Source organism: Dermacentor variabilis, unplaced genomic scaffold (assembly GCF_050947875.1).
Source record: "Dermacentor variabilis isolate Ectoservices unplaced genomic scaffold, ASM5094787v1 scaffold_13, whole genome shotgun sequence".
In the NCBI taxonomy this organism is placed as follows: domain Eukaryota; kingdom Metazoa; phylum Arthropoda; class Arachnida; order Ixodida; family Ixodidae; genus Dermacentor; species Dermacentor variabilis.
Window position 1 is genome coordinate 33,110,787 of NW_027460291.1, and position 13,452 is coordinate 33,124,238.

Genomic DNA, 13,452 nt, shown 5'->3' on the forward strand with positions numbered 1-13,452 from the left:
CCGGTGCCGAGTTTTTAACTGCGGATTGTGCCGCCTCATACACTTCCGTCTACGTTATTTATTCGTCTAATTTAGGGTTCGCCTCCCCCGCGTATTGTCTCATCGCGTACGACGATCCCGTGGCAGGTGAGAGTCCTATGTACTTTTTCTGAAGAGCATGGACTAGATCTTGGTCTGTGCCCTCGAAGTTGTCTGCTATAATTTGGAGCTTCTTGTTATTTTCAGTACGCGTGCTCATCGGGTCTAGCATGCTTCGTAGTATTCGCCACGTATTGGTCGTTCCGAGTTCCTGATAGGGTTCCACAGAATGTCGCCCACTCGTGTTTAGCGAGCTCGTTGGCGTGGCCTTGGGCTTGCTCTGCCAAGAGAGCGATGCGTTGTCTCAGGTATTCGTTTAGACGTTGTCTTTTCCACCTCTTAGCCAGTTTCCGCCTCTCTTTCCATAGGCTGACCAGGTGAGAGTCTATCACCGGCACCTCCGCTGTACGCTCAATGGCTTTAGTGGTGTCCCCGCGTGCTCGTCGAAGGAATTCAGTCCATCCGCGCACGTTGGTCGGGGCTGTATCCGACTCCTCCAGCGCTCTCTGGAGCTCTCTATAACGAGGCCAGCCAGTTAATTTAGTCATTCCTATTGTTCTCTGTATGTTGGGCGTGGAGAGCGCTACTCGGATTATGTCGTGATCGCTTCCCAGGTTTTCGTCAAAGGAAACCCATTGCGCGTCTCTGATGTTAATTGTAAAGGAACAGTCGGGCGCCGTGTCTCAGCTGACGCTGTTACCCGTGGGCGTCGGTTTGCCCGTAAGCCTAAGGCCGTTGCGGTGCCCTCGAGTAGGAACCCTTTGGGCGACGTTTTCGCGTATCCTCATAGTATGTGTGGTGCATTAAAGTCACCCACTATCATTACCTTATCCCTGGTGCCCGCTAAATCTTTTGTTGCTGAGAGAATGTGGGGTAGGTCGTCCCCTTTGCTTTTGGGAGGACTGTACAGATTTGTGATTAGTGTGTGTGCCTTACTTCGTTTCTTTGGCATCACACTGATAACTATGGAATTAGTCTCTCCCTCAGTTTGCGTAAGTGTTAATAATTGAGCGTTTATCGACTTGCTCACCAGCGTGGCGACCTTCGAATTTTGAGGATCGCTCAGAGTGTAGTATCCCTGCAGTTTAGCCGGCTTGGCCCCGACCTCCTGCAGACATATCTGTTTTTGATAAACTGGTGGAACACTGCCGCTTTCCTGGAGAAGGAGCGGCAGTTCCATTGCCATATCTCTAATTTTTTTTATTTACATTACATTGTTCTGAATTGTGTATTTGTTGTGATTTCTTAGCGTGATTAGCCATGTTGCCCACTATTATTTTAAGCCCGTCACGTTTCCGTGTCCGAGCCGTCGGATCCTGTTACGCAGTGGCTTATTTTAGTTTTTGCCGAACGCGCTCCTATCGCAATTGCGCGTTTTTTGGTGGGAACAGCCTTCGAGACCTTGGTAACTTTCCATTGGCTGATGATATTGCCTTGCTTAGTAACTCAGGGGACCAATTGCAATGCATGCTCACTGACCTGAAGAGGCAAAGCAGAAGGGTGGGTCTAAAAATTAAGCTGCAGAAATTTTAAGTAATGTTTAACAGTCTCGGAAGAGAATAGCAGTCTACGATAGGTAACGAGGCCCTGGAAGTGGTAAGGGAATACATCTACTTAGGGCAGGTAGTGACCGCGGATCCGGATCATATGACTGAAATAATCAGAAGAATAAGAATGGGCTGGGGTGCGTTTGGAAGGCATTCTCAGATCATGAACAGCATGTTGCCATTATCCCTCAAGAGAAAAGTATATAACAGCTGTGTCTTACCAGTACCCACGTACGGGGCAGAAACCTGGAGACTTATGCAAAGGGTTCTCCTTAAATTGAGGACGATGCAACGAGCTATGGAAATAGGAATGATGGGTGTAACGTTAAGGGATAAGAAAAGAGCAGATAGGGTGAGGGAACAAACGCGAGTTAATGACATCTTAGTTGAAATCAAGAAAAAGAAATGGGCATGGGCAGGACACGTAATGAGGAGGGAAGATAACCGATGGTCATTAAGAGTTACAGAGTTACGGAATGGATCCCAAGGGAAGGGAAGCGTAGCAGGGGGCGGCAGAAAGTTAGGTGGGCGGATGAGATGAAGAAGCTTGCAGGGACAACATGGCCACAATTAGTACATGACCGAGCGGGGTAGTTGGAGAAGTATGGGAGAGGCCTTTGCCCTGCAGTGGGCGTAACCAGGCTGATGACGATATATATATATATATATATATATATATATATATATATATATATATATATATATATATATATATATATATATACGAACAAGAAGAAACGGGGTTAAAAGCGGTACCGCATGGCGCGATTTCAGGCGCGGATGGTGGGACGTGCGCGTCATTTTGCCGCGTGCCCAGCATGATCCGTCACGAAATCGCGCCGCCGCGTGCTGCTGCTCGGAGTAGAAAAAAACGCGTCGCGCGGCGCGTCCGCCAATCAGAGTTCAGGTAAGTCACGTGGCATTTGGTCACGTGGCATTTTGGTTTTCGGTTTTGCCACCAGATGGCCCTGCGCTCTGCGCATCTGTGATAACTCAAAGGGAAGCTCATTACTTTTCAAAGCGATATCGGGATGCCTTAGAACACGCACCTATAAAGCGAGATATAAGAAGGAACAAGAAGCATGTGCTTGTTGCGGTAAAGCTACGGAAACTATGGAGCATGTTTTATTAGAGTGTGAATACGGCTACCCAGCGCTCGATTTAGGCACCACTGGCCTCCTTAAAGCCCTTGGGTTCAGCGGGAGCAGTGGAAAAGTAAACATGTCCGCAATAGGCATTAGTAAGAGGCGATTGGAGGATTGGTGGACGAAAAGTAGGAAAACGACAAAAAACAGACTTACAAAAGCACAGTTAGGAATACGGGATCAGAAAATTTGGGTGTGTTTTTTAGTGTTTTTTTATTATTATTGTTTAAGTTAGGTGGGACATTAAGCAGTATAACAGCAAGAGCTTGGTGGCGCAATCCATCGCCCCGTTCCAAAGGGGACGCTCATAACATCCATCCATCCACCCTCTAAGGCCCCGTATACTTCGTAAAGTAGTGACACTCTCCTCCTCCGCCTTCACTCTTCCTCATTTTTCCTCTCTTTCACGCTCCCTCTTCGACTGTGGCGCCGCCTACACGGCTCGAGCGTAGCAAAGGCGCCAACATGCGCTCCTCGCCACTCCGTAGACGCTTCTCGAACAAAAATGGCGCTGATGCACGGTGCGAGGGCCCACGTGATGCTATTAGGCCAATAGCGACGCAGCCATGGCCTAGGCCAGAGCGCGCGAGGAGGAAGCGGCATTCTTCAAAGCATGCAGTACTTCACGAAGTTTAAGGGGCTTTACGCATCTCGACGGAACCTCTCTGGAGCAATTTTTTTTTCTCGGCAGAACTGGCGCGTGCGTCAAAGAAAGCACGTGCTACCGTGATTTCGTTCGCGCCTCGTGTTGGTTCGCGCATCGCGTTCACCTAAAATGGACAAAGCAACCTTCAACGAGTCCCTCATAACTTAAGTGGAGAAACGTCGCGTCCTGTGGGACGTACGTGACCGCCATTACAAGAACAACATCAAACGTGACCAGGCTTGGCGAGCTATAGCAGATACCTTCAGGGTAGACGGCATAGAAGATGGTCTCAGCATCCCCCTTAATAGTAGCAATCGCCTCTTCTGCTCGGTAGTAAGCGGCCGACGCTATTTTCTATGTGAAGTTGTAAACAAGCAGCGGCCTCTCAGCATGCTGAAGGTATATAGTCGCATTTTCGCACACAATCTTGCTGCTTGAAATTAAGCTTGATAGATACACTTCGCACAAAAATGTCGCTGTCTAATTACACTAAGATTATCTTTATTGTAGTGTTATGTAACGTTAAGGACATATTATATATGCGGTAACAGAGACAATTCATGCCGTTGGGATTATGTTGTCTGGCAACCCGGAAAACGCGACGCAAAAGCGCCGCTCCCTTTCTTTGTGCGGGTGCTCGCGCGTCGGCGGCAACGCGGGCGTTCGCCGCGCCTCACGCTTTTCGCTCGCGGGAAACGCACCATGCGGTTCCAGCTTTAAGACTGCAACTCCCCTTTAAAACATAAAGTGGCCAGGGCTCCGTCCAAGCGGCTCAGACTGCAATGCGAGCCAATAGTTGCCGCCTTTCATTGATGGCTAGTAAATTTAACGAAAACCCATGCGTTACACTTGCGTGACACTTAAAAACATCACGTTGCTAATGAAGTCTTCTTGCAGCGTCGATCCTCACTTGCTGGTGGCAGCAGCGCGTGCCTAACTTCCCGTACTCGTTTAAGGCTCGGTAACACTGGGTCGATACGAGACCGACAACACGCTCACGTCAACGATTGACCAACCATCCAGTACAGTGCGTCACTGAAAGCATTTTATCATACCAAGCAAACAACGACGCAACCGACGAGCGCGAGTTGTCGCACTGCGACGGGCTTTCTGGTCGACGGCACAGACAAAGTCAGCGTGCCGACCATCGTTCAACCGAACCCTGCGCGATCTGCCATCGAACTGACAACGCGATATAGCGACAGCGCCAGAGTGAGTCAGAGTGAGTCAAAACATGCCTTCGAAGTTGAAATGCACAGACTTCAACCTTCGCAAGCCGCGCACATCAAGTTTGACCCAATGTTGATCCTGTTCAGCGAAGGTGAGTCTAGCGCCATCGTGTTCGTGCACCCGCTAACGGCGGACTTGAACTGAAATGCAAGCAGTTAGCACGAAGGCTTTTATAGTTCAGTTCTGTCCTTGGCGATTTAAAATAAACTACATTTCACTTCGTACACAATAGGCGGCAAGCGGCGACACAGCACTGCGCCAACATGTATCTGTACGTCCCCATTCCCGTAAGCTGCCGGTCGCATTCGCTACGTAGATGGGTCGGTCTGTACGTGTTGTTATGCTGACACCTTTCTCAATTCTAGAGAGATGCTGTTTACCTCTGCGACGAACAGGAAGAAAGAGACGGTGCATTCGGTATACAGCAGTATAAACAACCGTCTCGCTCAGTTATACCAACGGTGTCAGTTATGGTATCCGCGTTTTGCCGAAAGGGCAACACGGCCTATAAATGAGCACTTAATTTATGCGAGCACAGTTTTCTCTAACGATGTCTTATGGCACGCGCAAACTGTAACTGCGATGGAGTTAAAGAAAAGTGAGAATCAGAAATAAACTAATAGCCCGTAATATATTATCTGGATCACTGTTGCCGTGTTTAAGTGGTTCGGCTGCTCATACTGACTCGTCTCAGGGTGGAACACCACCACTCATATGCGCAGATATGTACGTTTTGCTACGTTTTGACATCATTTTATATCAGTGATACACCTTTTCCTCAATATTTGACGCTAACAGCGATCTGAGTATGTAGATATCGATGTAAAGAAGTGCTACGCTTTTATAAATCCGGCGTGGAAGGCTCGAAGGCTTCTTGAATATGCGGAATGTCAAAATAATGTTTAAAAAAGAATACAAAACTCGAGCTCCAAGTGCCGAAATCAGTGACAACAAACTCCAAGACAGCCGTGTCGCCAAAGGGAGCTCAGCTGCCTTGGCTCTTCATGATAATCGGCCCATCGGTTAACCCTCTTTCTGCTCGTTTATTGTATAAAGAGGGTCTCGAATCCGGCAGCATTGATGCCTTCAGGTAGCATGTGTGGGTTTATTGACCGGTTGTCTTCATCCAAAAAGATTACGTTCTCGCGACGCCTGCGGCAGAAAGGAAGTTCCACGTCCGCCGCCAAGGTCTGTGAGTGGTGGCGCTGGCTAACACTCCCAGGGTTCTACAGAGAAACATAAATACCCAAGAAAGTGGACGGCGAAACGACGCCGCGGTAGCTCAAGTAGTAGAGTATCGCACGCGATATGCGAAGTTTGTGGGATCGTTGCCCACCTGCAGCAAGTTGTTTTTTCATCCACTTTCATTTCCATTAATTTATCGTTTCTTTATATTAGTTATTAAGCACAAGTAAATTTCCCCTACGTTGTCCTTGGTGTCAGTGTTTGTTGGCTTCTTACGATATGACCAATAAAAATGCGGCCCCTCGGTTAACCCCCTTTCCTCTCAAACTGAAATATTAAAAGTCCGAAACACTAACAAGAGATCGACTCACGCAAGAGGCCGCGTTTCTACTAGAAAGCTTGCCTTCGTGCATAGCGTTCCCCGCCAGCGTTTCCCGATAAACGTTACGGGTACATAAGCTGCAGTTGCCGGGAAGAATGAAAGCAGTCAGGAATCTTTGAATGCTATTGCGTTCCACTCTTAAAGGCGAAGCTTAAGCACCCTGGAATTTTTTTCATGCACTGTATGTAAATATTTCTTATGAAGAAGAAGAAGAAGTATTTTAATGATTGGAAAATGTAGAGAGGTCGGCTGGATAATGGAGCATCTGGCCTGCTACTCTACGTAAGGGAAGGGGAAGAGGGGAAGAAAAAGGGTCACAATGGGGGATGATAACGGCCCATATTTCTTATATTCTGTGTATTATTATATAGCTTTGATAGCATTTTTGCCTCTCCTGCTGGGCCCACATTGGTCTTGCAATATTTTGCAAATAAAAACAAACATAAAATACAGTCATAAGTGCGCTTTGCCATTGGCCGGTCACTCTCGCTAGCATGTCTGTCATTACGTAAAAGTGGACGTAGTCTTATTTTCAGTGTCAAGGTCGAAGACCACCCATGCCAAGAGCTATTTTTGGAAAGCGCTGTCGGTGGAAGCAAAGGTGATAATGAACGTATCCCAGCCGTCGCCTAGTAAATGTTCCAAGAAGTAAACATTGCTCACTCATAGTACACGCGATAGAAATTTGCAGTGGCGTGATTCTGTCTCCACTGATCCCAAACATCTTTTACTCCCCTAAAGGTTGCTTATCTATAGGAACTACATACCGAACTCACATGGGCTCATCAGACAATAAGAGTTATAAGCGTCTGGTACAGAGCAAGGCTTCATTATAATGAAGCTACAAGTCATCGAGGATGTGAAATGTAATATCATACACCACTTATTCACTTTTTCTTACAGTTTTAGTGAGACAAAGGGCTACAGACGGGCGGATGACAATTCCTCCCTTTCGTGAACTTTCCTTTACCTTTCTGGCTTCCGCAGAACTGATTTGTCGTATTCAGTGTCTCAATGCCTGGAGTGGTCGATTAATTTGGCCTCGCTCTGCGATGAGCTAGCCTAAGCTCAGTTGATAAACCGACCAGCCCTGTAAGGCTTTGGTCCCAGGTTCGTAACTCGGACCAGGACGAATGTTTCTTCAACTGTGAAGTTTTCTTTCTAGCAACGCGTACGGGTTTACTTTGTAGCTTCGTGCTACAGTCGGGTGGATGACATTTTCTCACTTTCACCCTACGGGCTTTCGCAGAACTAATTTGCAATATGAGGCAGGACTGTATTAACCGAAAAAGACGGGTGAAAGAAACAACACCACCTACAGGTTCTTTTTTTTTTTTTAGACAATGCGGATTTTTTATCAAAGGCTATAAGCACAGCGAACGTGGCATTTTGTTTCAAACGAGTTTGCCGCTAATAAAGTGAGCTTCACGAGACTAATTAATAACTTAACTTTATATTAGTGCGTTAGCAGCAGTTGTATAGATGGAGAATTTGAAGGCAGTCACGTTCTAATGCGCCCTCATTTTTTTTAATGTTGAAAGTCGCATCTCATTGAAGATAATTGTCATCGAAGTTCAACGGTAAATCCAGGCAATGCCGAAACACGGCTCCGCGGGAGCGCAGGAAAGGCGCCGTCGTATCAGACGCCCCGCGACGGCGAGCGCGAGGAAGAGCTCCAAACCGAACGCATCGGCCAGCCACGGCAGCTGCTGGTGAGGCACGCTTTGCCAGGCTAGCTTGCGGGGCGGTGTGTCGGCTCGAGACTTGCTGACCATTACAATACGGAGAGGCGCCGTTACCCCGATCCTCACAAATCGCTTAGTAGAGAACAGCAAGCAATCTACAGGCAGATACAGGCAGGATCCTTCCCGCACCCTTACCTTCAAAACAAGATGTACCCGGAAAGGTACGAGAAGGATTGTAATTTCTGCAAAACTCAGTTAGGCACGCTCCAACACGTCATTGGAGTATGCGATTTCATCAAGGCAATCCCCCTACCTCTTACCTGCACCACTATACCTACCCCATCCCTCATCCACCCTTACCGAGCGATGGGAGACCTTGCTAATCAGCACCGCCCTGGAAGACCAGCTCGTCCTGATCTCCAGGGGCCAGGCGGCTAGGGAAGCATATGGGTCCCGTGAAGAGGGAACCACTTCCATCGACGGCGTCTAAGAAGATGTCGAGCTCGGCTCAATAAAGTTGTTTCTCTCTCTCTCGGCATCGTTCAAACTTCAGCCCGCACTCTCTTTACGGGGCGTTGCCGTATCACGCGCAGCGAGACGCGCTCAGTCTCCGTATTGCCTCGATTGAGCTTCGAAATTTGACGCTGAATGTCTCTAATTAGGGGCAGTCCTTAAAAAAATGGGTGGGCATCAAAATGCCACTACCTTCAAATATGGCATTTAGAAACTGCCCCCAAGGCGCTAATAAAAAAAGGTTCTTAATGTTTTTATTAATTAATCTGCTGAAGCTCACTTTATTAGAGGCAAAGTATGTCCGCCTCACGTAGGAACTCGTATGCAAGCACGTTACGCTCGCTGCCTCTTTATTAAAAAAAAATATCTGTATTGTCTAAAAAAAAGCCTGCATTAGCTTCGTAGATTTGTAAGGAGAGTTGTATGCGTGAAGCATCCTGAACTATTCAATACAGGAAGGGAATGATGCATATGATGTTCGCTGCGCTCAACAATGTCGCGATGAAAAATACTACAGCTTAGTAATAAATAAGCAGGGAGAAGACAGGGGACATGTGCACAGAGTGAAAGAACCACGCGACGATTCTGCGCGTTCACTCTGTGTGAAATCTTCGTTCTGTATTTATCTTTGTTTTTACAATAAAAAGTGAACGCAATCCAGTAGAAATACGATACACCTCAAGCTCACCAACCATTTGGTTTCTCGTTTTTTTATCCTTCCTTGTCACCACCTCCGTTCATCTGGCCCCTCCCTCATCGATAATCTGCTCCTCAGTAACGTGGTACAAAATGAACACTTTCTCCGAAGAATGCTGTTTTTTTAACTTTTGATGTTTTTAAAACTGCTACAGCTACGTACATCACCTATTGGAAGAAGGTAATTGCAATCTCAGGAGACCAAAAAAAGAAAGGGCGCACACCTGGAAACACGAAACAGCCACGTTAGCTTCCGTTCCGAACCACCATTCGATTTATCGGCGCGTACCTATTGTGGCAATTTCACTGCACACAGTTTTACTTTGCCTGGCAGCTTTGAGAGCCTTCCGACGAAACTTGGCACATGAATTCACGTTTCAACGACCTACGGTGACGCCGCTTCGATCCGAGATCCCCACTCAAAACGGTAAGGTGGCTTCCCCTCAAAGTTGATGGCCACCCGAAACTCGGCAACTGCGCGCCCATGAAAATGTGGTAATTTGAGCGACAACACGCACACACTTTTCGCAATGAACCAATGCACCAGAGTTCAGAATTTTACTGGCGCTTGATAGAAGAGCTACGCAGCCTGGCATGCTATGGGAAGCAAGGCTGCAGTACGGTGAAAGCAGCCTAATTATCCATTAATGTATCCCGGATCGCATTCACATCACTTCGTGCACTGGAAAGGTTTCTAAGAAGAAGCGGTAGCCAATCGCAATACAAAATATATTATTAGCAAAGGCATCCGGTCAATCCTGAGAAATTCTTACAAACTAAAAATGCTTTGTAACTTCGGCCACTGTTGCGGGCGCAGGATTCGTACGTTAACAACAAAAAAATGTTCTTCAGCTACAAATTTTCGTCATAGCGAATTCGAGCCAGTCCTGCTGCCGGACATCTTATTAACGAAGGCTACCGGCACATGGCAAAGAGCCCTAACCAACAAAAACTTCGTGAATTCGGCCCCAGGGTCTGGCTTACATTAGCCCTTGATTGGCCGATTTTCTGGCGTTTGCTCTTACAAACAATTTTACCGTAATAACTTTTCTTGTGAATAGGGACCAGCCTCGATTCACGAAGTGTAATAATTGCCCGAAATTTAGCCCTCAGTATGCCAAGGGCCAATTATAACCACAGGTTCGAGCATTTCGGCCGCACTGAATCTTAAGAGCTGCTCAGCTAGCGCCTAAAAGGAAAAAAAAAAAACAATAACGTTGCATTATCGAGGCCCAAGACTTGCTTCTGCTTCTGAGGCCGAATTCACAAATGTTGTGCAAAGGGAAGTACCAAATAGCCCACCAATTTACCATTCCGAATTCATAACGCTTTTCATTCGTATGAAGTCTTGTTTTCGATTGGTCAGCAAAAAATGTGTGCGTCATCACGACTGGCATGGCATTTGCGCTTACGAGCAGTTATAGCTTAACTACTTCTTTTTTTTTTTTTTGCGAATACAGGCTCTGTTTGTTTTTCCCCCTCTGTAAACGCATCGCTGAATTTTGTAGTAACAAGCACATTCAATAAGCTAATATTTCTTCGCACAGAGACCGGAGAAATAAAAGCAATATATTGAAAAGTGAAGGGATGACACATACTTTCCACAGTATTCAAATACAAAGAACAAAATTTGCATACAATTCGTGTGCCCATTCTAGGCATAACGCAGCAAAGCTGTTCTCAGCAGAGCATGTTGTATTGTAGGAGTGAGGTGCCTGTTTGGTGAAAGAAGAATGGTTCTTTTCTGCTTTATCATATAATGCAAGACTGCATGTCACTAGGCTCGAGCTGGTGTGTACAACGACTTTACCATTATCATTTGCGGCGTAATCAACTTTCTGCCGATCGAAATTCTGCCGATTGCCCGCAGAGTATCGCGAAAGAAAAGTTTGGCAGTGCGAAGCAGGTAAAAATCCCAATGACTTTTAGAAACAGCGCGGCCTAGCGGCGTTGCGTACCCGAAAACCTACTCTCAACTTGCCTTCTCTTGTACGCCCGGCCGATAGCGGTCCTGTAATTCAAGTCCCACAATTCTAAAACTTTCTCTTCATTTCCCTGCCATTGATTACGTGAGCATCTTGTAAACAGTTTTCGTTTACATTCAGCTTTAGCATTTCTGACGGAAATATTTACGTTTCTTCACTTATCTTACCTACCAGATGTTGAATAAGCACTCCTGGGACCTCTTACCTTCTGATAATCATTGCGGAAATTGCGCAGTGCTTTGCTCATGCGTTGTAGAAAGCAATATCGGTGTTTGAAAGAACACATTAGGTGCCCGTTCCCGACACATGAGCACCGATGGTGTCGTTTGATGCCATATCCGTAGTTTAGCTATGACTGCATTGAAAGGCAGGTCTTCGTACTTTGTAGATACCTATGAGCCGACGCTATATGTACGGGTTTTATGTTGTGATTTATTGCGTTATTAGGCAAAACAGAGCTGCGCACAATATCACACTTCGTCGGTCAACATTCAGTGTTGTATTCTGGAGCCGGGCTCGCGTGCCGGTCAGGCGAGAAACCAATGAGCCGCTCTACACGCCGGTGAGGTAAGCAAAGAAAACTTCGCTTTAAAGAAAGCACCCTAGGCAGAAAAGATTGGTCTAGCCTCCGGGGTTATGGAAATGACCGAGTTTAAGTGGCCTGCAGAGGGCCGACTTCCGTAACTTCCAAGGGTGCAGTGCCCAGTAGGCAAATCGAAGGTCTAACACGATGCCTCTACAATTTCTCCGCCAAGAGTAAAAGAGCATCAAAGAAATTCGAGGCGATCAACTCAGCAAGAGTGACTCAACGGCAACTTCACGGTTTGTTTTTCGCGCGCAGAAAGCATCGCATGATAGCTACCAGCTGCTACTCCTGCCGCCGCGCGAAAGGACCAGGGTAATGTATTCTGGTTAGCTCAACTAGGTTTGGCCAACAGCCAGCTAGGCCGGCCATGTGGTGGCGATTATACTTCTGTGTCCGTTTCCTATTCTGCCTTCCGGGTTGAGCCGATGACCGGAGGTCACGAGTGCGCTGCCTTGAATACTCGCTGCAATGAAATCACTTTTTTTTTTCTTGTTGCGCTTTTGACTACGTGATCGAGGTTGGAACAGCAGACGTTCCACGATTTAACCACACCGTAACTTGTTCCGGCACATGTATGGTGCGAAATTCTGTCTAAATATCCTCAGCGCATGTACGAAGCGCGAAAATTTTCAACTTCCCGCAATACTGCAAAAAAGCGGAGCACAAAAATTGAGTGGAAGTAAGCGTTAGTGACGCTGCTGTTTACCTGCGGATCGGAGTCATGCGATGTGAAAAAGTTGCTGCCTTCAGATGAAATTTCACACGCATTCGTGTAGGTGTGCAACGTGTTTGCCCACGTGATAAAAATCTACAGTTGAGGAACTCCATTCTTGAGGATGGTACGCATCATTCAAAAAAGTGCCGGTCCCACCCCGTCTGCAACGGACGTTGGACTGAGTGGGCTCGTGAACACACCGAGTCGCTTGCAGTTCTGAAGGCGTCGGCATGAACCGCAAACCACCTTCAGTCTGTCAAGAGGAGCCAGTAAAGCGCACATGTGCGCAGCCCCACTTTATCACGCAGTGACCATCACCTCGTAGCGGCAACGAATCATGGTAGGAAGAAAACATCTATGATTTAACCGTAAGCTCGTGCTTCTGTGCGCGCGTCTAACCATCTCCGAGTAAATGTGTGTAGTCGACGCATAAAGAATGGCACAACAAGCTTATTGGCGTTTTATCATGAGGCATTTGGACGCATATTATGCGCTTTCTGTCGGGCTTTTTTTTTTTTTTTGCGCGCTATACGAAACAAGCCAACAGTCGTTAAGTCCGGTGGAACTGTTCGCTTTTTTCGTTCATTAGCCCTACTAATGACCCTTCGTAAATAGCTTCACTCAAGCGCACGGTTGACAGGGAAGAGCGCGCTCACCCGCCGGCGTCCCGAACGGAGCAGCCACGAGGTTCCCGGAGTGGTTCCGCTCTGCCGCACAACGCCCGCAACGGTGGCCCGCACGTACAGCGCCGCTTGAAGCCGCCCGCACGAGTGGCAGCAGCGAGGACGACCGCCGGCACGAGGGGAGGGCCCAGGCAGTGCGCGCGCGCGCAGGGGCGGCGCCACCGGCCGCGCACTGCAGCACGAGGAGGAGGGTCGCCAGCGCCTCCTCACGAGCGGCCCAGACGGAGACGCTCGGAGACCGCGGGTGCTTAGTCATCGCTGTGCACGCGCGTATTCGCGCGCACGGCGGACCGCGGTTCCGCCGACTCGGACGTGGCGCGCCCATGTCTCCCGCTGGCAGCCGCAAGTCCTTCCTAGACCAGACAGCGGCCATACC

The 13,452-nt window shown here is 47.7% G+C and overlaps 1 protein-coding gene across 2 annotated transcripts in view; it reads right to left on the minus strand.

Moving 5' to 3' along the window:
- The window catches only part of Mp (collagen XV/XVIII-type protein multiplexin), a 448,114-nt gene extending 434,921 nt beyond the window's left edge, over nt 1–13,193 (minus strand). For both annotated transcript variants that reach the window (XM_075677559.1, XM_075677558.1), the window contains exon 1: nt 13,050–13,193. The gene's annotated coding sequence lies outside the window, so the exon portion shown is untranslated. The remainder of the gene's footprint in view (nt 1–13,049) is intronic.
- Between the last annotated feature and the right edge of the window lie 259 nt (nt 13,194–13,452).